This window comes from Notamacropus eugenii, chromosome 1, assembly GCF_028372415.1.
Source record: "Notamacropus eugenii isolate mMacEug1 chromosome 1, mMacEug1.pri_v2, whole genome shotgun sequence".
Classification (NCBI taxonomy): Eukaryota; Metazoa; Chordata; class Mammalia; order Diprotodontia; family Macropodidae; genus Notamacropus; species Notamacropus eugenii.
In genome coordinates this window covers 582,466,539-582,489,360 of record NC_092872.1, presented here as the reverse complement: position 1 = coordinate 582,489,360, position 22,822 = coordinate 582,466,539, and the positions used below count along the sequence as shown (strand labels likewise).

General features: G+C 37.6%; 1 pseudogene; it reads left to right on the top strand.

Moving 5' to 3' along the window:
• LOC140520494 (serine/threonine-protein kinase PAK 5-like) overlaps positions 1 to 22,822 on the top strand; it is a 112,788-nt pseudogene that overhangs the window by 15,209 nt on the left and 74,757 nt on the right.

The following is a 22,822-nucleotide window of genomic DNA, read 5'->3' as shown; positions in this document are numbered from 1 at the left end:
CAATCTGCCCTCTCTTCTATCATCCCTCCCTTCCCTTGTCCCCGTCTTCTCTTTTAGTCCTGTAGGGCCAGATAACTTTCTGTACCCCATTACCTATATTTCTTATTTCCTAGTAGCAAGAACAGTACTCGACAGTTGTTCCTATAACTTAGAGTTCCAACTTCTCTTCAACCCTCCCTCCCCACCCATTCTCTTTGGGAAGGCAAGCAATTCAATATAGGCCATATCTGTATAGTTTTGCAAATGACTTCCATAATAGTTGTGTTGTGTAAGACTAACTATATTTCCCTCCATCCTATCCTGCCCCCCATTTCTTCTATTCTCTCTTTTGATCCTGTCCCTCCCCAAGAGTGTTGACTTCAGATTGATCCCTCCTCCCATTGCCCTCCTTTCCATCATCCCCCCCACCCTGCTTATCCCCTTCTCTCCCACTTTCCTGTATTGTAAGATAGGTTTTCATACCAAAATGAGTGTGTATTTTGTTCCTTTCTTGAGTCAAGTGTGAGGAGAGTAAACTTCATGTTTTTCTCTCACCTCCCCTCTTTTTCCCTCCACTAAAAAGTCTTTTGTCTGCCTCTTTTATGAGAGATAATTTGCCCCATTCCATTTCTCCCTTTCTCCTTCCAATATATTTCTCTCTCACCGCTTAATTTCAGTTTTTTTAAGATATGATCCCATCCTATTCCATTCACTCTGTGCTCTCTGTCTCTGTGTGTGCATGCGCACATGTGTGTGAGTGTGTGTGTATGTAATCCCAACTACCAAGATGCTGAAAAGTTTCAAGAGTTATAAGTATTGTCTTTCCATGTAGGAATGTAAACAGTTCAACTTTAGTAAAGTCCCTTATGACTTCTCTTTGCTGTTTACCTTTTCATGCTTCTCTTCATTCTTGTGTTTGAAAGTCAGATTTTCTTTACAGCTCTGGTCTTTTCATCAAGAATGCCTGAAAGTCCTTGATTTCATTGAAAGACCATTTTTTCCCCTGAAGTATTATACTCAGTTTTGCTGGGTAGGTGATTCTTGGTTTTAGTCCTAGTTCCTTTGACTTCTGGAATATCATATTCCACGCCCTTCAATCCCTTAATGTAGAAGCTGCTAGATCTTGTGTTATCCTGATTGTATTTCCACAGTACTTGAATTGTTTCTTTCTAGCTGCTTGCAATATTTTCTCCTTGACCTGGGAACTCTGGAATTTGACCACAATGTTCCTAGGAGTTTCTCTTTTTGTATCTCTTTCAGGTGGTGATCAGTGGATTCCTTGGATACTTATTTTGCCCTCTGGTTCTAGAATCTCAGGGCAGTTTTCCTTGATAATTTCATGAAAGATGATATCTAGGCTCTTTTTTTGATCATGGCTTTCAGGTAGTCCCATAATTTTTAAATTGTCTCTCCTGGATCTATTTTCCAGGTCAGTTGTTTTTCCAATGAGACATTTCACATTATCTTCCATTTTTTCATTCTTTTGGTTTTATTTTGTGATTTCTTGGTTTCTCATAAAGTTATTAGCCTCCATCTACTCCATTTTAATTTTGAAAGAACTATTTTCTTCAGTGAGCTTTTGAACCTCCTTTTCCATTTGGCTAATTCTGCTTTTGAAAGCATTCTTCTCCTCATTGGCTTTTTGAACCTCTTTTGCCAATTGAGTTAGGCTAGTTTTCAAGGTGTTATTTTCTTCAACATTTTTTTGGGTCTCTTTTAGCAAGGTGTTGACCTGTTTTTTATGCTTTTCTTGCATCTCTCTCATTTCTCTTCCCAGTTTTTCCTCCACCTCTCTAACTTGATTTTCAAAATCCTTTTTGAGCTCTTCCATGGCCTGAGCCCATGGAATATTTATTCTGCATGTTTGGGATACAGAAGCCTTGACTTCTGTGTCTTTCCCTGATGGTAAGCATTGTTCTTCCTCATCTGAAAGGAAAGGAGAAGATACCTGTTCACCAAGAAAGTAGCCTTCTATGGTCTTACTTTTTTTCCCTTTTCTGGGCATTTTCTCAGCCAGTGACTTGACTTCTGAGGTTCCTCTTCACACCCACCTGGCCTCCAGATCCTCCCAGCTAGCCCTTGGGGTCTGAGATTCAAATGCCACTTCCCAGCCTCAGGGCTTTGGGTGGCGGCGGGGCTGCTATTCAGTGTGAGATTAAGTTCAGGTGCTCAGGTGGGGTCAGGGCCACCACACTGGGCTCAGTTCCCTCAGGGCCTTTATGTGGAGACCTTCAACAATGGATCCAAGCTCCTGACTTCTTTGGCAGCACCTGTCCACCACCACCCCCGCTGCTGCCTCCCGAGGGGGCCTGAGTTATGGGGACACCCCACTTCCCTCTCGAACAGCCAAAGAGACTCTCTCACCGCCCTTTGGCACCTGTGGGTGGAGGGACCTGCGTGGCTGCTGGAGATTCTGTCCCTGAAGCCTGCTTGGATCTGCTCCTCTCGGTGCTGCGCGGCCAAGGCAGGGCTGGGCTCTGCTCTGGGTCTGGTGCAAGACGGACCTTTTGTGTCAGGTTTTCAAGTCTCTCTGGAACAGAAATTTCCTCCACTCTGTTGTTCTGTGGCTTCTGCTGCTCCCGAATTTGTTGGGAGTTCTTCTTTACAGGTATTTTATGGGCTGTGGGTTTCAGAGCTAGCATATGTGTGTCTTTCTACTCTGCCATCTTGACTCCTCCCACTTTATTTTTTTACATGTACTTTTTTAACCAAATTTTCGGGCATGTTTCAGAAGATCCTATATTATTTTGATGTTTGATGTAATCAGCACAATAAAAGCCATTTGAATTCAGATAAATTACAGTAGCACATTAGAACTGGTGATGAACCATGACACTCTGTTTTCAGGAAAGAAGTAGGTATCTGTAGATATAAAATGATGTATACACTGTCAAATGTACTTTCTGTGTTGGGTTTACTTAAATATTCTTTTGTTACAAGCAAGGATTCAATCAGTGAAGGAGTTGCAAGAAATCCTTTCAATATAAAAAGAAAGGAAACAATAAAAGTTTGACAAACAGTACTAGAAAATACTTTGCAAGGGGTCACCATTACATTTACTTTCCCATAGCTTGCAGACTCCATTTTTCCTCCTTTTCAAAAATCATAACATTTTACCTTCTCCAATAAGACGTGTCCTGTTGTCCATCATCTTTCCAAAATTTCCAATGGTGTTGAGCTCAGCATGCATCCCCATCTGCTTTCTTTCAGTATTTAGAACATAGTACATCAGATATGAACTTTTCCTGGGCTACAAGATGATATCTTAAAATATCTTTACTTCTAGGCTTGATTGTCAAGTCCTGGAGAGTCAGCATGGCATGCTGAACAGAAGCTTGTCTTCAGAATAAGGAAGGCCTAGAGTCAAGTACTGCTCTCTGTTCCATATTGGCTGTATTATTTCGGACATTTCCATTAGCCTATGTGTTCCCCAGAAACATTTTAAAGATAACATATTTAATAAAAGTTCATTGATTGATTGATATGATATAGAACAGTTCCAGTCAACATTACTAGAAGGACTTTTCACGCTGAAAGTCCCCCACAAAAATGAAATTACTGATCTGGGTAAAAAAAAATCAACTCTCTTTTAGACCTTTTTTGGTTTGGTCAATCAAGCAACCAACAAGAATTTCTTAAACTGTCTGTCCTACGTGCTAGGTGCTGTGCCTCAGCACTGAGGGTACAAAGAGAAAGAAAAACAGCAAAGAATACCTGCTTTCAAGGAGCTTATGTATTAATGGGGGAGACTGCATGTCAGTAAATAGATATGTGGAAAGTACAAACAGAGCAGGAGGAAGAGGAGGGTCATCTTAGAGAGGAGGTCAGGAAAGGCCTCTTCAGAAGGTGGTATCTGAGCTAGTCTTCCCAAGGGGGTCAAGAGTGAAGGAGAAGTGGAGATAGCATTCTGGACATGGAGGACAACCTCCATTTAAGGAAAGGAAACCCTAGAGAGACATCTCAGAAATCTCCTTACTTCCCACCTAGCTGCACTCATTTTCGACTTCTTTGACTTCTTTTCCATCTACACAGCCCCGACCATATCTCCCTTCCCTTTGAACTTCCTTTGTATATTATCTTCTCCCATTAGATTGTAAGATCCTTGAGGCCAGGCAGGTAGTGCCTTATTTGTGCATTTCTATCCCCAGCAATTAGCACTGTGCCTGACGTGTGGGTGTTTATGAAATAGCCATTGATTATGATTCTTTTGACAGGAGCATTAAAGGTAAATGGAAATTAAACATCTCTTCCACACCTCTCTTCAGTTTTCTTGAATAGTGCTATTTCCTCCAGTTGTCCTCCTTTTCCCTCAAATGTGGTAATCAACACTCTTATTTACATCTTCTGAACATGACTTTAAAATCTAAGTTGGTTAATAAGTTACTGTAAATCTTTGTTGAGCTCTTTGTTTTGTCCTTCTCGTCAGAATTATATTTCTTTTTGTTTTCCAAAAATTCATTCTTAAGTATTTTTCATCCTTCCTGGACTGTCTTCTGTAGAAATTTGGTCCAGGAGATCCTACATGTCTTTCTCTGTGCGCGCTGAAATCTGGTCTTCCAAAAGCCTAAGTCACTTTGGATTTGCCCAGCTTTCCTCTGCTTTGTCATAGATTCGAAGAAGTGATATCTTCTTCACAAGGTCCTCATCATATGACTTCACCAACCAGTTCTTCCTCATTGGTGCCAATCACATGTAGAATCACCACCTTAATTGCTTTCTCTGTGTTTTGTAGTATAAATTTAACATTAAAGCAACTCAGAAACTAATAGTTGTTATGCTTTGAGGAGAGAGCGAGAGCTCCAGCATGTATCTTGTTTTTGCATCTTTCTTTCCCTATGGACCTTCAGTGCTGCAGTGCCTTTCACATAGTACAGTTTAAGAAATTGATGTTGGTTGATTGAGGAAACAAAAAATGTCTCAAAGGCAGTTGATTTTTTCTTATACCAGATCAGTGATTTTTGTTGTTGCAGGGAGCTTGAATGTATAGTTGAAGATCACTGTTAAGACTACAGTATATGATACTTTAGTGTTAAATCTATTTTCCAAAGTGCTCATCTATATTTTCTTACTTTCCATGTGGTCTGGAGAGTATTCCAATGACAATATCCTTCCTGCTTCACATTCCAGTAAACTTCCCCAAATGCTCTAAACCATGCTTCTCATGAGTCTCACTCCATTTATAGATATCCTGCCATTGATAAATATTCTTAATATTCTATAGTATTTGTTCCTTTCCTCCCTCATTTTCTATCATGTTTCTTTTAAAGAAGGCATGCCCTTCCAAAGGTGGCCATGTTCCTGTTTTGAGTCTGATCCTACCAAATCTCCAATATTCCTATGACCTCAAATTTGCTTCTTCATATTCCACTCTCTAGTTCATCTGAATTGTTACCCACATTTTATTCATTTGTGTCCAGTCATCTGAAGCCACAAGTTATATTCGGGGCTCTTAACTTGGTTTATTTCCCATGAAATTCTGAGTGTCTTGCTGTTCTTTTTAAACCAACTGCCTGCCAGATATGACCAAATCAGGGATGCTCTGCACCTTGTCTGAAGCCCCAGTGACCCTCGGGAATTCCTGAAGAACTTTATTCCAAAAGGAAAAGGTGGAACTTCAGTAGTGGTGTGTGCTACAGGAGTGGACACCCAAGAAGAAGTGGCTATTGAAAAATAAAATCCAGGAACAACAGAGGCATGAGTTCAGGCTTTTCAATGAGGTAAATCATGTGCCCTGAGCACTCTCCTATTTGTTGATAAAAGAGTGAGTGGCCCTGGGATGTTACATATTTCAAGAGACTGGTCTAGTGTAAGAGCCCTAGGATCATTCTCATGTTCTGGCTGATCAGTTGTTGAAGTTGTTAAAAGTAGTGAGAAAAGGGGAGTGAGTGAAGGGGAGGAAGTCAATATTCTTAATCTTATTTAGGAACCAATGTCTGGCAAACAAATGTAGGGACATCCTCTAATTAAAACTCATAATACCTAATGGTGAAGTCTCAGGGAAGGAGATGAGAGACCTTGAGAGTATATTAGCAGTGGGAGACCAGGATTGGAGCTCAGAGGACATGGGCTCATAGAATCATAGATTATGAGCTAGAAAAAGCCTCACACCATCTCATCTAGCCCCCTTGTTTTACAGAGGAGGAAAATGAAGCCTAGAGAAGGTAAGGGCTTTTTCTCAGGCCACACAGATACTAAAGTGGCAGGGTCAGGATTCATTGATTTCAAACACAACTATCTATTCAGTAGACCAAATACCAGCTTTGCTTTGAATATCTGGGTGATTTTGAATGTTGTATTTTTCCTTTCATGGACTTCATTTTCTTGTCAATGAAAGTAACCAAGAGTATTCTGGAAAAGAGTCTATAGACTTTGTCACACTACCAGTGGGTCCATGATGCACACACAAATAGGTTAAGAATCTCTGCTCTTATAATGAATTCAAAAGCAACTTGTACCAGCCCACTCCAATAGACTGGGAAGTCAATGACTCTACCAAGGCAGTATCCCTGGCCAGGGCAGTGAAGCCTTGGAGGATAAAAGGGAGTCCTGAATGAAGCGAAGAAAAGGAAACCCCATTATCTCAGGGAGAGTCAAAGCTGGCAATGAAAGCTTCTCCCCAGAAAGAGGCTGTTCCTTTTTCTAGATCCACTGTCATCCTCTACTGAATGAGTTATTTTCAATGTCCTAGAAGACGGTGATTATATTTCTCCAGGCTAAGACAGGATTAGGGTGATGTTGATGGAACATGGGACTTCTCTGTGAGAAGAGAGGAGTAAGAAAGCAAAGAAGAAACCTATTAAACCTACTATCTCAAGCACATGAGATGTAGTGGAAAGAACTCCTAACTCGGAATCAGAACAACAGAGGTTTGAATTTTGACTTTGTTCATTGGCAAATAGCAGTCTGACCCTCTGTTTCCTCATGTGTTGGAGGCAGCTAGGTAGTGAAATGATTAGAATATTGGACTACCTGAATTCTAATTCCATCTCAGCCATAGTCTGTGTGACCCTGGGCAAGTCCCTTAACCTTTCTCAACCTCAGCTCCCCTGCAGTAAAATGGGGCAAGCAATAGCACTTAGAGTGTTATTGTAATGATCAAATGAAATAACATATTTAAAGTGCTTTGCAAACCTTAAAATGCTGTATAAATACTAACCTTTCTTTATCCCCCTTAATGCTAGTGTCTTCCCTCTATTGATTATCTTCAAATTATCCTGTATATATCTTCTTTGCATATATTTGTTTAAGTTTTGTCTCCCCATTAGACTTTTTTAAAATATATTTTCTCCAGTTAAAAACAATTTTTAACATTCATTTTTTTTAAAAAGTGAGTTCTAAAATTTCTCTTTCCCTCCTTTCCCTCTCTTCTTCTTGAGAGGGCCATAAGCAGTTTGATAGAGGTTATACTTGTTCAGTCTTTTAAAACACATTGACATATTACAGATTATAAGTTTCTTGAGAACAGGGGTTGTCTTTTGCTTTTTTGAGTTGGTTGTTTTTGTATGCTCAGCGCATTTAGCTCAATGCCTGGCACTTAGTAGGTACTTGAGAAATGCCATTACTATTAGCAAAAAAAAATGGATAAATAAGGATACATTCATTATGTATCTGCTGTGAAGAAAATGGTTATTAAACTTTAGAATATGTTATAAAATGTGATATCAGGTGAGCTAAGATCCAGGACAAGGTTTCCAGGTAGAACACTCCCCAAAGTATCTTGCCTTAGTCTGTTCTGTTTACCTCATAATTCACCTAAAAGAGAAGTCAGTAATAAAATGAAGATAGGGGGAGATGATCAAGGGAATGAGTCTTTTTTTAGTACCTACTCTGTCATAAGTAGCTCTGTGGTATTGGTCAAATTGCTTACATTTACTTCCTTTCTGTTTCTTGAACTGTAAAATAGAAGTTATGATGCCTTCCCTCTCTATGTGTAACCAACAAGTTGTGAGAATCTAATTTTTTTAAACATCTGTAATATAATAAGTATGAAGGAGGGAGGCTATGGAATAGTCTGGTACATATTTACTGCCTTCTAACTGACCATCTAGCTGAAGACATAAGAAACTAAATAAGGTGGCATGGGATTACATTTTTTTCAGTTAGTGGTATGAATAGAAGAATGACATAGAAATTCAAATAAAAGAGAATATGTGTGATAGGAAGTGGTCAAAGAAGTGTTTGTGGGAAGAACCCAAATTTTGTCATGGGTACTGCGGTAGGTTGAAAGTTGCTCTAGACAAGGAGTTGTTCACCTGGGATCCATCCACTCATTTCATACTGTCTCTGAACCTGGGTGAGAAAACATCCTATCCTTATTTTCACTAATCTTTGACTAAAATTTAGCATTTCCTCTAATTATCAGTTTAAGCAACAAATAGTATTTTGAGGAAATAGAAGATTATCTGGTCTCTGTTTTCTCCTGTATAATCACTCATGATTGCCCAAATGTTCTTATTAACATTGTTGTTTCTCAGTTGCTTTCAGTCATGTCTGACTCTTCATGACCCCAGTTGGGCTTTCTTGGCAAAGATACTGAAGCGGTTTGCCATTTCCTTTTCCAGCTCATTTTATAGATGAGGAAACTGAGGCAAATGGGATTAAGTGATTTGCCCTTGACCATGCAGCTGATATCCTATACATATCTGAACTCAGGACTTCCTGCTTCCGGGGCATATACTCTATTCAAGGTGCCACCAAACTGCCTAGTCTTGTTAAAATACTGTCCTAGGTCTCCTTCAAAATTTAGTTCTAATTTATTTTTCTGGTCTGATGTCACGTCATTCCCTTAATCCACTCTATTTTCTAGTCAAAATAAGCTAATGCCTATTTCCTAATTTGATCCTACCTTTTCTGACCAATGTATGTTCACTGCAAATTATCCAGTATGCCTAGAAGGCATTTCCTCTTTACTTCTACCTGGTGAGCACCTATACGTCACACTGGATAGAGCTCAGAACCCAAAGTCAGGAAAATTTTTTAGTTCAGGTTTTATCTCAAATACTTACCAGCTTTGTGACCCTGGGCAAGCCCCTTCTCCCCCTCTGCCTCCATTTACTCATGTGTCAAATAGGACCATTAATAGCAGGTATCTCCTGGAGTTGTTATGAGGAAAAAATGCGATAACATGTAAAATTCTATGCAAATGTTATTGATCATGATTATTACTAGTATCGTGTATAATAACAATTATTATTATTTTCCTTTGAGATCCAACTTATGTACCACTTTCTCCTTGAAGCGTTCTCTAATTGTTCCCTATCTACTCCCATTCGATTTTTTCTTGTATTTTACCTGTTGTACACATGCTATGTTCCCCTTTGATTGGGGCCAAGGCCTGGGTCCTTCATGTTGGTAGCGTTCACATCATGCTTTGCATGTAGGAAATGCAAACTTAGTAAATGTTGACTGAATTGAATTAGATTTGAGTAACTGAATATCACATGTTCCTCTGATAATTAAAATAGGCAGCTTCCAACTTGCTAGCCTTTGAGAGGTAAAATAAAAAATGCCCTTTTCCCCAAAGTATCCAGCTTCCCAGGTTTCCAATTATGTCTGAATTTCACAAAATTAGTTGCACCTTTTGTGCTACTGCTGGTATGTTGTCACAAAGAAGGAGCAATTCAGGCTCTATCTGACATGAATACCTCAGTAGAAATTAACTTACCACGTACGTACCAAATAGAAGGACAGAGATGGAAGCTCCTGGATGTTACACATAGCATACAGGCTTAGGTTCATAAGTTCACTTAGGTTCATAAATGGCCCTGAGAGGCTTAGGGGAGAATAGAGACGTGTGGAGCACATAAGTGGGGGGAATGCAGTTACAAAGATGAATTGAAGGAAGGCTCCAAAGAGTAAACTTCTTTTATTTCACAGCCTACTCACATCCCTGGATATTTTAGGGCTACAACCACTGCAGGATTTACTAGCTGGACATAATGTATGCTCTACTGTATAATATATATATATGATATAATGTATACATATACATATATGTACATGTATGTGTGTGTGTGTGTGTATATATATATATATATATATATATATATATATATATATATATATATATATATATATATATATATATATATATATATATAAACCTATCTGGGGTGTATATGTTTTGTTAACAGTTAAAACATGGCCTTTACTGTGCTGCATTATGGTGAGGAACAATGGCTTGTCCTCTCTTCATTTTTCTAGAACTTTTCATCTTGTTTGGCAAGAAAGAGAAAAGACTTAAAATCTCCAGTCCAGCGAATTTTGAGCACAGGATTCGTACTGGGTTTGATCCTATAGAGAAATTCACTGGACTATCACAGAGGTGGCACAGCTTGCTAGCAGACACAGCCAATTGACCAAAGCCCGTAGTGGACCCTTCATCCATCAAACACTTTCAGCTTGCTCCCATGAAGGTACTGTGATAGTCATGGACTCTGGTTGACTTAAGATTTCATTTGTCTGCTTGCATTTAATTTTAGCACCTATATTTAGGGACAATTGGGAGACAGTTCAGCACAGTGGATAGAGTTCTCAGCTTGGAGTTAGGGAGTCTCAGGTTCAAATCCTGTCTTTGATATTTCTTAGCTGTGTGACCCTGGTCAAGTTATTTAAACTGTGTACCTTAAGCATCCTTCTTTTACTTAAGCATCAATGGTTTAGTCCCTATGTTGGTGGAGGACATTCTCATACCAGAAGTTCCCTACAGTGCTGATATCAGAAATCCTTGGTACATCTAGGGGCAAAAGTATAAATATGGCAAGCAATGACCTTTTGATTGGCTCCATTATATATGATATTTATTAACTTCAGTAGTTTGGTAATAGTCATTCCATAACTCAAAAAGGCGATTCACTTTAAAAAAACATTAATGAATCACTCCCCTGTACTTGTGACCAGTTTAATATACTCTTCAGCCCCATAGCATATAGTTACAAAATAGATATGACCTCTATTCAAGTGTTTTTTTTTAAGCTGACTTCATTAACTGTAGCTTCTCAAACTTACAGAAGTTATTAGCTCATTGTAGAATGAATATTAGTGTATATATATGTATATATATTCATATATATACACATATGCATATATGCATATGCACATGTATGCATACATATCAAAGTTTAAAACTACATTTTAAAACTTCAGGACACTATATAGATATCTGTTCTTCCTAAGAAACAAGTATATCTGGGAGACTGAAACTTTTGTTATGCCATATTTCAGGATTTCTCTTTCCTGTTTACCTTTTCATACTTCTCTTGATTCTTGTGTTTAAAAGTCATATGTTCAATTCAGCTCTGATCTTTTCATCAAGAATGCTTGAAAGTCCTCTATTTCATTGAATTACCATTTTTTTCCCCTGAACTACTATACACATGAGCCGCCCATTGTAAGGACAGCAAATGTTGAAAGTGTCATTCTCTAACATATTTTATTCTCAAGATGATGAAATCTTTTTTACTGGGTATATGCTGAAATAAAAGCTTTCTGATATTTATGCAGAAGATTATGGAGAAGTTCATGGAGTCCCTGTCCTGTTAACACCAATCTCTATGCCAATAATATCTGATTTGTTGTTGAGTCATTTCAGTCTTGTCTGACTCTTATGTTTTCTTGCAAAGGCACTGGAGTGCTTTGCCATTTCCTTCTTCAGCTCATTCTATAGGTGAGGAAACTTAAGCAAACAAACAGGATTAAATTATTTGCCCAGAGTCACACAGCTAACAAATGTCTGAGGTCAGATTTGAACTCAGGTCCTCCTGACTCCAAGGGTTGACACTCTATCTATTGCACTGCCTAGTTCCCCAATAATATCTGATAAACATATCAAAGACTGGTCAAGATAAAATTATGAAGAAGGTGAAGTTTGTCCTCTATCATTCAGTTTGGTCATTCAGAATCGTTGTTCTCTTCCTTGATACAATCTCCCTTGACCCATTTTTTTTTATTTTGGAGTTTTATAGTCGGCAATGAAGCTGCTGTAGGAGGTAGTCTTTTTTCCAAGTATCTGTCCTGAGCACTGCAATACAAGTTTAGCAAATGCCCTATGAAAGGATGTTTCTTGTTCCCTTTAGATGCATGATAAATCCAATTCCAACTCCTTTATTTGTGCCATCCAAAAAGAATCTATAAATTCATCCTTTTAGTTAACTGCAATTTCCTTCTGTCTTCTGGATTTGTTAGAAAGAGAAGGATATATTGGTATGATTCAGTTTCTTTACCAGTATATATACTTATTGACCATTGGACTGAAATCTTACATTGAGTTTCATTAATTAAGTTACACTCTATATACACCCCAAGGATGGTATGCTTCTCACTGCTTTCTACCAAATTTTCTACTACTCTGCCACCGTCACTGTAGAGGTAAAAGAAGATACACAGGGCTGGGTGCTATTTTGTATATTTCTTTATTTCATAGATTGTCAGGGCCCAAGAATTAATCACCAAATGGCCAACCTAATAGTAAGGAACCTCCGCTACTTTTTTGTGTCCTCAGAAAATAGATCAATAAGTTGTTGAACTTAGCAGCAACACCTGTTCCAAAGTTTAAGTGTTATTTACTAATATTGCTATTTTAGAGGAAGAATTGCTTCGAGATTTATGGGTTTTCTCACATTCATTACGTTTTGAAGAGACTGAGTTGTTTCTTTATCTGTTCATTTATAAAGAGTTCCTAAAATGTTGGGTTTGAAAACTCTTAGACTAATTAAAAGGTTAAGATACTAAGGTAAAATTCCATGGACCAAAATAGGGGGAAAACATACTATGTTTCTCAACAGTCTACAAAAATTCACTAAATAATGATTATTTTTGGCATGTAATGTTGCTCATTCCCAATGTTTAAGTGTTAATAATTTTTTGTTCCCAAAGGTACAGCATATTTGACACAATGAAACATTTCACTAGGTTTTATTTTTTAATTTTAAATGGCATCAGAATTTCAGACAACTATGATTAAATTAAAACATTTCTTGTTTTGCCATACCAACTTCTGAATTAAATTTGGAAATTGCTATGAATTCTAAAAATCTGAACAGTGCAATTGTGGTAAATTGCTTTACAATTCCCACACTTTTCTTCTTACAAGCTTTCCAATACTTCCTGAAGCTGGGTTGATAAGAGTATTGCATGTTATTACTTAAGTGTTTATACTGACATTTCTCTGATAGCACCTAGTTAAGACTGTGCATTTTGTCCTTGAATGATCCCATTTGTTCTTTTAGGCTACTTAATAATGAACATTGAATGTACTGATGTGATTTTGTAGATCCATCATAGCTAGTTTCTGTACATGTATAAAGTGGAGCCAATCAGTTGTCAAAATAGCTCAAAAATATAGTCTACAAATGCATTTTTAAAACGGTTGTTAGCTATCTATAGAGCAATTCATGTGAGTACTGTGAGTGATACTTTTCAGTCATAAAGATGAGGTGCTGTCAGTCAAGTGCTCATAGCTACCTCCTATACACTCTTCCACATGAAATAGGTTGTGCTGAGACAACTGGCAAGTTCTGTCTGACTCTCAGAGAACTGACTACTTCTCACTTCCTTATATCTGCTACTTTGTGGGAAGTAGTATGTCTCCTCAGCCTAGGGATTTTAAGTGTCGTTTTACTCATACAGATTTTGGTTCATCCCCTACCTAGTGGTTTTTCTCATTCATTAAGCTACCAATTATGTGTTTCTTCAGTTCACATACAAAGTACATTGCATAAAATGTTTATCAACAGACTGCTGATTAAACGAGTATCATTGATAACATGATCCACTTGAGAACAGGCAGCAGATCTGGCAGGCAAGCCAAAAAACTTAACTCAGCTCCCCTCCCAGATATTCTCATGGACAGCTAGTGAGGCGTCTGCCCTGGAGTTTCTTAGGGAGAGTTAGGAACTCAAGGCATATTTGCTCATCTTTCTCTTGAAGTGGCTTGGATTTGGACTCAATGGACTGTGTTAGATGCTGAGCTTTCATCCAGGTTCAAGTTCACTTGATTTGTGCCTCTGACTTTGTAGTACTAGTTAGGGTTAGGGGGAATTTCCCTTCATATGCAGATTGCCTCACCAATTTAGTCCCACCAATGCAATCTAAGAATGACATCATATCCTTAGATTCGCATTCAATCTTTTCTCCATTTTCTAAAAGTTCTTATGTATAAAGTTTCTTCTTTCTAAAATCAGTCTCTGTCCCATTAACTGAGAATGGAGCACGGCACAGTCAGAGCCTATCTCAAGATTCACAAATATTCCCCTATCATAAAATGAATTTGAGAGGACTCCTTCTTCCTCAATTTTCCCAAATAGTCTATATAATATTGGAATTAACTGTTCTTTAAATGTTTGATGGAATTCACTTGTGAATCCATCTAACCCTGGAGATTTTTTCCTAAGGAGTTCATTGATGGCTTCTTCAATTTCTTTTTTTGAGATGGGGTTATTTAAGTATTCAACTTCCTCTTCTGTTAATCTGGGCAATTTATATCTTTAAAAATAATCACCCATCTCATTTAGATTGTCAAATTTATGGGCATACAAATGGGCAAAGTAATTTCTTGTTATTGTTCTAATTTCCTCCTAATTGGAGGTGAGTTCACCTTTTCATTTTTGATATTGGTAATTTGGTTTTCTTTCTTTTTTTAATCAAATTTACAAAAGATTTATCAATTTTATTGGTTTTTTCATAAAATCAACTCCTAGTTTTATTTATTAGTTCAATAGTGTTCTTAATTTTAATTTTATTAATCTCTCCTTTGATTTTCAGTATTTCTAATTTGGTATTTAATTGGAGATTTTCAATTTGTTCTTTTTTGAGCTTTTTCAACTGCATGCCCAATTCATTTAGCTCCTCTTTCTCTATTTTATTCATGTAGGCATTCAAAGATATAAAACTTCTCCCAAGAACAGTATCCCATAAAATTTCGTAGATTGTCTCATTATTGTCATTCTCCTGATTGAAGTTGTTGACCATTTCTATAATTTGTTGTTTAACCCAATCATTCTTTAGGATTAGGTTGTTCTGTTTCCAATTAGTTTTTGGTTTATGTCTCCAATAGGCTGTGATTACATATAAGTTTTATTGCATTATGATCTGAGAAGGATGCATGGACTATCTCTGCCTTTCTTCACTGGATTGTGAGATTTTTATTGCCTGGTACATGGTCAATTTTTGTATATGTGCCATGTACCACTGAGAAAAAGGTGTATTCCTTTCTATTCCCATTCAATTTTCTCCAGAGATCTATCATATCTACCTTATCCAGAGTTCTATTAACCTCCTTAACTTCTTTCTTGTTTATTTTGAGGCTAGATTTATCAAGTTCAGAGAGGGGGAGGTTGAGGTACCCCACTAGTATAGTTTTGCTATCTATTTCTTCCAGTAACTCCCTTAACTTCTCCCCTAAGAATATGGATGCTGTACCACTTGGAGTATATATATTTAGTAATGAAATTGCTTCATTTTATATGATGCCTTTTAGCAGGGTATAGTTTCCTTCCCTATCTCTTTTGATTAGATCTATTCGTGCTTCTGATTTGTCTGAGATTAAGATTGCTACCTCTGCTTTTTTTAAGTCAGCTGAAGCACAAAATATTCTGCTCAAATCATTTACCTTTACCCTGTGTGTAGGCCCCCTTTTCAAATGTGTTTCTTGTAAACAACATATTGTTGGAGTATGTTTTTTAATCCATTCTGCTATCGGTCTCAGTTTTATGGGAGAGTTCATCCCATTCACATTCAAAGTTATGATTACAATCTGTTTCTTTCCCTCCATCCTTTATCCCCTTGTTTATGCTTTTAGTTCTTCCTTCTCCCTTTCCTTCCAAAATAGAGTTTTATTTTTTGATCAATGCTTCCCTCAATCTTACCTCCCTTCTTTCAGCCCCCCTCCCTTTTACTCCCCTTTTCCCTTACTGCTTCTTCTCTCCTTTTTAGCCTCCCCCCTTCCCCTCCTACTACCTGTAGAGCAAATTTTATTTCTATACTTAAAATGAGTTTGTTGCCCCATCCTTGAATCCAATCAAATGAGAGTACCTCTCAAACAATGCTCATATCCCTCCCCTCTTTCCCTTTATTGTAGAGGGAAAGTATTTTGTGCCTCCTCCTATGATGGAATTTCATTTTTTCTGCCTCCTCCTTTTCACATCTCCCGTGATAATCCTTTCACACCCTTAAATCACATTTGTTATAATCATATCATTTAATTTATACCCATTCCCTTTATCTATGTATATCCCTTTTCATAAATAATATACAATTTCTCATTTCATAATAAAATATACAGTTCTCAAGATTAACAAATATCTTCTCTTATATGTATATAAATAGTTTGCCCATATTGTGTAACAAGGTCTTTTTTTTTCCCCGTTTACTTTTTTATGCCTCTCTTGAGACCTGCATTTGAAGATCAAATTTTCTATTGAGTTCTGGCCTTTTCATCAGGAAGGTCTGGAAATCCCTTATTTCATTGAATGTTCACCTCCTTGCCTGAAGTATTATGCTACACTTTGCTGGGTAATTAATCCTTGGTTGTAGTCCTAGCTCCTTTGCCTTATGGAATATCGTATTCCAATTCCTTCGATCTTTTAGTGTAGAAGCTGCAAGGTCTTGTGTGATCCTGACTGTAGCTTCTCGATACTGGAAATGTTTCTTTTGGCTGCCTGCAGTATTTTGTCCTTCACTTGATAGTTCTGGAATTTGACAATGATATTCTTTGATGTTTTTAGTTTAGAGTCCTTTTCATGAAGTGAATGGTGGATTCTTTCTATGACTATTTTGCCGCTGACTCTAGAACTTCTGGGCAATTTTCCTTAATGATTTCTTGGATGATATTGTCCAGGCCCTTTTTTTTCATCATGGCTTTCTGGTAGACCAATAATCCTTAGATTTTCTCTCCTGGATGTGTTTTCTAGGTCAGTTGTTTTTCGAATTATATATTTTACATTTTCTTCTATCTTTTCATTCTTTAGATTCTGTTTGACTGATTGTTGATGTCTCATAGATTCATTAGCTTCTACTTGCCTGATTCAAGTTTTTATCAAATTGCTTTCTTCAGTTAACTTTTGCATCTCCTTTTCCATCTATCCATTTTTTCCTTTTAAGGAGTTATTTTCACCAGTTAGGTTTTGTACTTCCTTTTCCATTTGTCCAATTTTCCTTTTTACGTAGCTGTTCTCTTCAGTGAATTTTTTTTTCATATTTTTAAAATCATTGACCAGTTTTTCTTCTGTTTCTCTAATTTGGGTTTTAAAACCATTCCTGAGCTCTTCCAAGAGGCTTTTTGTGTTTCAGACTAGTTCATATTTCCTTCTGAAGTTTCAGGTGGGAGTACAGTCTTAATGCTGACCTCTTTGGTATTTGTGTTTTGTTCTTGTTCCCATACAAAGATTCTAGGGTCTTTTCTTTTCTGTTTTGTTTCTTACTCATGATAACAACCCTTTTCCTGGCTTTTAAAGTAGATCCCTGTGTCTGTGCCACAAGGAACTCTGTCCCACAGCTCTTGTGCCTAAAACTTGAGGTTTTGTGTGTTGTGGCCTGTGGTTCTTCAGCTAGAAACCAAAATGCTGTAGCTTATCTTATGCTGAGTTGGCTGGTGTTTGAAAGTAGATATCATGTGAGGTCTTTTTAGGTTCCCCCGCAGTTACCCTAGAACTAGCTCGTTAAATGTGGGGGAGGGGTGGTCTGGACACTGGAGGCTCTTCTGCTGAGCTGGAGCATAGACAAGCTCAGGTGTCTGCGCTAATATCTTCTCAATTACACAGGGGTTCTGAGGCATGCCTGGAGTCCTGATGTTGGCAGTTGCTAGCTTCACTCCCCTAGGGTTCAGGATCTTCTCCAGGCTTGTTGAGGTGGGGCTGTCTGGGACAGCTCTGATCCTGCACTGGTCACCCTTGGCCACAGCAAGAGGAACCCTCCTTAGTGATCTTTCTAGCCTTCTGGGCTAAGAGTCTATTTATCCCTTCTTCTGCTCTCATTGTTTCAGGGTTTTTTCTGGGGAGATATTCTCTGGACTAGTCAAGGTCAACAAGGGGAGGGAGATAGCAGCTACCCATCACTCTGTCACCTTGGCTCCCAGAACCAGAAATCCTGAGACATTCTTAATATTGTGAATAAGTTCACTTACTTTGGCACTACGGTTTCCAGGGATGCACACATAGATTGTGAGATTGATGCATGCTTTGCCAGAGCCATCACAGTGTTTGGGAAGCTTTGAAGGAAAGTGTAGGAAAGAAGAGGTATTAGATTGTCTGTTAAACTAAAGGTCCACAGAGGTGTTGTGCTGATCTCATTGTTGTATACCTTGTGAAACTTGGACAGTAGTATTTCAGTGTCATGTCAGAAAACTGGCATTTGAATTGTCTTAGGAAGATTCTGAAGATCACTTGGCAGGATAAGGTAATGGACAGTGAATTCCTCTCTTGAGCTAACCTGCCAAGCATTCAAATTGCAGCAGAGTCCAACTCTGATGGACTGGTCACCTTGTTCAAATGTCAGATGTATGTTTGATAAAAGACTGTTTAACAGACAATTCACACAAGGAGAGCTCTCACATGGAAGTCAGAAGAAGAGATAACTAGGCCACTCTCAAAGTCTCTCTGAAGAACTTTGGAATCAATTGCATAACTTGGGAGATACTGTCAAAGGGTCGCCCAACATGGTATGCCCACATCAAAGAAGGTGATGTACTCCATAAGAGAATCAGAATTGCAGTAGCTCAAAAGTAATGTGAGATGCACAAATTTAGGAACATCTCCACTCCAAATGTTCATATAGACTAACTGTACCCAAACTGTGGTAGGTATGTGGTAAAATGCATTCAGAATGCATTTTAATCTGATCAAACACAGTGGGACACACAGTACCTTGACTTCAACATAGTGATGCCATTTTGGTCCCCTTCAAGAATGGACAGGAGCCAACCAACCTACTATTTACAAGCACCGTAGGGATGCAGAGAAAGGCAGAATATGCTTCTGGCTCTTGAGGAGCTTAGAATCTAGCTGGGGAAGATAATACATAAAAAGAAGTTAAAAGGATAGGATGGAGGGAAGGTACCTGGTGATAAAGTGCTGCAGCAGGATGGGAAAGATGAAATGGCTGCCTTAGACTCCCTCCTTTAATAAAGAATCTGGTGATGTCCATTCTTCACTTTCTGCAATAAGAATGAGGGACAGGGACCCAAGAGAGGCAAGAAAGAGGTATGAGCTACACAGTTGATGTCTTATTTCAGGAAGATGAATTTCTGAAAACAATGATGAAGTCCAGGAGAGTAGCTAGGTGAGAAATAAAAATAAATCACACAATCTCTCTGAGCCTTAGTTATCTCATCAGTAAAATGGGCTGTTTTTTAAGGAGTTGTGAAAAAAGCACTTCATACATCCCAATATACCATATAAATGTGGGTATTACAAGTGATTTATAAAACAAATGAGTCAGTGTTGTAGCAAAGTAAGGAAAACCCACAGAGACAAAACCAAGGAAAATGGCTCAAAATCTTTTTTCAAAAATCCATAGACATAGACATGTATACAGGTATTGTGTGTTTTAATTATGATTATATACGTATATATCCATATCTATATATCTTTAAATATGTATGTATATAAAAATTTATAAATAATTGTAGTGATTTCTTACTTTTACTATTTCCAAATTTGTTTATACTTGCTTGCATGTCTCTGCTGAGCAGAATTAGAAGGCATTGGTTCAGACCTTTGGCTCACATTTTTATACGCATGTTCTTCTTATACAAATATACAGCCAAACCTGAGTTTTCTCCTTATCTTAAGAGAAATGCTTTACCAGATTTCATCCTTGAGTTTCTTGCCTTGACTCACCAGCATAATTTGGAACAGCTCAAACTCTGTAAATCCATAACCATTTGGCAGACATGAATAATTATGTCTCCTTGTTTTATATTTTGACAAGACATTCTAGTACTTCAGCAAGAAACAGAATATTACTCCTTAGCAGGGACCTTGAAACTGTGATTCCCTAATCTCTAGTCCTTTTTATGAGTCACTGCAAATGTGTATCATCAGGCAAGTCAGCATGATGCATTGGTACCTTCACTGGAGTTCCAGAGAGATGACTATTATTTGAATACTCCACCTTATAGCAGTAGAACCCTAGTCAAGAGATTTAATCATTCTGTGCCTTTGTTTCCTCATTGGTAAACGAGGATCTCCTTTGCAGGGTTGCAGTGATAAATAATTAATAGTGTTGCAAAGAAGGGTTTTTCTTCCTTTCATCATTTTGAAACTTTAAAAATTCATTTATAATAATAATAACAACAGCAAATATCTCATTTTCTTATTAAAGAAAAACCTGAGAGGCAGGTGCTATTATTTATTCATTTTCAATTGTGTATGACTCTTTGTGAACTTTTTTGGCATTTTCTTAGCAAAGATTGTGAAGTGCTTTGCCATTTCTTTCTCTAATTCATCTTACAGATGAGGAAACTGAGGCAAGCAAGATTAAGTGACTTGCCCATGAACTCAAAGCTAGTAGGTGTCTAAGGCTGGATTTGAATTCTGGTCTTCTGACTCCAGGTCTAGCATTCTATCCACTGTGCCACCTAACTGCCCCAAAATTACAAACATAAAATTATATATTAACCTAATTATGTATTATATATTTATATATTTATGTATATATATATATATATATATGTGTATATATACATATATACGTATATATATATATATATATATGTATGTATGTAATCTTGCAGTGTGACATACTGGCTCAAGAAGAAAACTGCTTGATTAGACTCATTCTGCTTAATGTCAGAGAGCAAAAATAGGAGTAGGGGATAGGACTTATCAAACATTACATTTTAGTTCCATTTCCTAACAGAGCTATACAAAAGTAGAATGACATGACCTAGGAGGTAATGAATTTCTTCTCACTGGAGGTCCTCAAGTGAAACTTCACCACTTTGAGGGCTGTTGGGGAAGAATCTTTTGGGTATGGACTGGATGATCCAAGTTTCTTTAGATTCCATGAAGTAACTCTGTATTAAATAGTAGAGAAAGGTAAATAGATAGTCCAAAACCAATGAATCAAGAGACAATGTGTCATGGTGGATAGAGCACTAGACTTCGAATCAGGAAAAGTCAGGTGCAAAACCTGTATCTAACACTTTTTGTGTGACTTGGGCAAGTGACCTAACCTCTCTATACCTCAGTTTCTTCTTCAGTAAAATGAGAGAGTTTGACTAAATGGCCTCTAAGACAACTTCTTGCTCTAAATGAGGTCATGAAGGCACAACCGAAGTGATTTAGCAACAAAAATATTTATATTATTAGATATTACAATGTTATAATTGTGTATATATATACATATAATTTTGTTTAGTACTTAATTTTTAAAACTTCTTTTCTAAGAATTTAAAGTTTGAAGCCTACTTCAGCCACACAAGTCATAACCCCTGCCTGCCGCAGTTTCCTCATCTGTAAAATTATAATAATAGTACCTACCTCCCACAATTGTTGTGAGAATAAAATAACATATGTAAAGTTCTTTATCAACCATAGAACTCTATATAAATGTTAGCTATTATTACTAATTTTATTTCAGAAAATATTTGTCAATGGATTTCATACTTGCTCAGTTGTTTCAGTTTTATCCAACTCAATCCAGTTCTCCACACAGACCACCAAAATGATGTGGTTTGTGTTACTGGAAACTCAGAAGTGTCAGGGTACAGGGTGGCATCTGCCCAGAATGCATTCATGCCCTCAAACCATTTTATAGTCTAGGAGCAGTTTATTGCAACCACAATAGAAGAGACAGGGTACCTAAGGAATCTGCAACTTAATGGGATTTGGTATGATACTTATATACAAAAAAAATGGGGACAGTGAGAAGATCTGGATGGATTAAGGAGTGGTAAATAGCCTGAGTTGGGCCAGATACACTAGTGAAAGGTGCACCCAGTGACCAGAAAAGGACTGTCAAGTATGAGATGAAATGGGATAGGCCATATGCCTTCTGCTGCTGTAATGTGTTGGAAAATTCAGAAATTGGCTTGCTTTCAAAGACATTTTAGGGGTCTAGGTCCCATCACCCCATCATAATAGTTATAGTCATCCTATGGTTCACAAGGTTCAATGATTAACTTATGATTTAGCATCTCGAATTTTTATGTGTGTACTGACTGTTGCATATGTTTATTTCTCATTTTCAGATCCAAATGTATAATCTTTATCTATAAGATGTGAGACTTTGGTTAAGTTCATAGTATAGCTCCAGTAATGACAGTGAATACATCTCTACTGATAACACACACACACACACACACACACACACACACACAAATACACACACTGACACCCTAGTATCTTGTCAAACACACACTCCTTCCTCCCTCCTTTTGTATGTTGTGTTCCTCTTAGATTGTAAGCTCTTGATGGCAAATATTGTTCTTTTTATTAATTGTTTTAATTAATGTTACATATTCTAAATATAATTTCTTTTATTGTCATCCTTTAATGTCAGGATTTTGCTAGACCTTCCTTAATTCAGATGGTTTCTCTTAAAATCCTCACCTGGATCAGGTTGAGGTGATGTTCTTGTCCTGATGTCCCTTGGCCACACTGATAGACGCTGGTTTCAAGCCCACAATAATTTTCTGCTTGATTCACTTTCTTGAATGGGTGATTTAGCAAATAACTGATTGATGGTGAAGTAGAGAACCTGAAGAGTCCTATACTAAGCACCAAGACGTCCAGTCTTGTCTCGTCCAATTTCTGCCTGTATGTCTTTGTCCAGTTCTTAAATCCTCTCTCATGTTTCTGTTAGGGAAAACTAGTATGCCTAGGAATCTCCAGAGGAACCGGACCAT